The sequence below is a fragment of the Schistocerca piceifrons genome, chromosome 1, assembly GCF_021461385.2.
Source record: "Schistocerca piceifrons isolate TAMUIC-IGC-003096 chromosome 1, iqSchPice1.1, whole genome shotgun sequence".
Taxonomy (NCBI): domain Eukaryota; kingdom Metazoa; phylum Arthropoda; class Insecta; order Orthoptera; family Acrididae; genus Schistocerca; species Schistocerca piceifrons.
The window spans coordinates 1,041,161,932-1,041,163,356 of NC_060138.1; positions in this window are offsets into that span (position 1 = coordinate 1,041,161,932).

A 1,425-nucleotide genomic window follows, 5' to 3' on the forward strand; every position below is an offset into this window, starting at 1 on the left:
AAACAGGCCTGTCTGCAGCAAGACAAGTATCCACATGGACAATACCTGGGGCATCACGGACTGTCGGCACGGCGACCAATGTAGCAGCTTCCCTTGCCGTTCCAGTAGCGGGAAGCCCGCCGATAGTCGAGGCCCCAACAACACTGGATGTAGATATGGCATCACCTCATCTTTTCAGACGAGTCCTAGTTCAGCATACAGCATCGTGATGGACGTTTCCGTGTGTGGAGGCCCAGATAATAAAGGAGATTGCCAGATTGCATTTGCTATTGTCATACGCGCCCAGCACATTTCACAGTGACGTGAGATGCCACTGAATATTCAGTGCGATGACCTCTTGCTCGCATAGTCGTTAATTCGGACAGCAGCCGTTACAGTTCTGATATATAAGGATCAATGATGTGTCTTATCTTCGAGATGTCCGTGACATTTTATGTCAACATGATAACGCAAGACCGCGTGATGCCCATCCTGTCCTGGCCTGCCTTGATATCGTTCTATCGTTGCCTTGGTGTGCAGGTTCCCCATATATTTCACGTAATGAGAACGTCTGGTCACGGCTCGCTGAGAGGCTGGCACGCCACCACTTGTCAGCTACCCGGACTGATGAACGTTCGCGTAGAGGTGATGCAGCGTTGAATGACATAGACATTTCTGTAATCAAGGTTCAGATGGAGTCAACGGCCAGCCAGTGTTGCTGACAAACTTGGTAGTCCTCTATACTAACTTTCGTACCCTGTGTGCCTCTAAATTACCTACAAACTTAATGAAGTAGTTTTTGCACGCTACATTGTCGCACAATAAGTAAAATTTCGTTTTTCTTTATCCTTCCTGGTGTTACGACTTTAATGACCAGCACTGAACGTACCAACGATCTCCCAATGAAAATGACAGGCAATTCAGAAAAAATTTCTGTTTGTAGCTGAAAGACGTGGAATCTTCTGTAAATAATTTAGCAGTTACGCTTGTGCAGGATATTAGCTCGTGGCATGCAGAAAACTGATTCATGCTTTGTGGCAACTGAACAGAGTAAATTCAGTTTCTGGTACTGGACTCTCGCAGAAGCGAAATCTTGTTGTCACGAGGTGATCGAATTAACAGTGAGATTGAACACTTTAAATTCTTGGGTCTGAAGATAAATAGAAAGCTTTCTTGTAAACATCACATTGACTGTCTTGTGCAGCAACTAACTGTTGCTGTCTTCACCATGAGAAAAATCTCCACTGTCCCTGACACTGCAAAACGAAAACGTGTTTACTTTCAGTGCTGTCATTTTATTACATCCTATGCCATTACGTTTTGGGGACACTTGGAGCATTCACAAGAAGTGTGTGTGTGTGTGAAATCTTATGGGACTTAACTGCTAAGGTCATCAGTCCCTAAGCTTACACACTACTTAACCTAAATTATCCTAAGGACAAACAC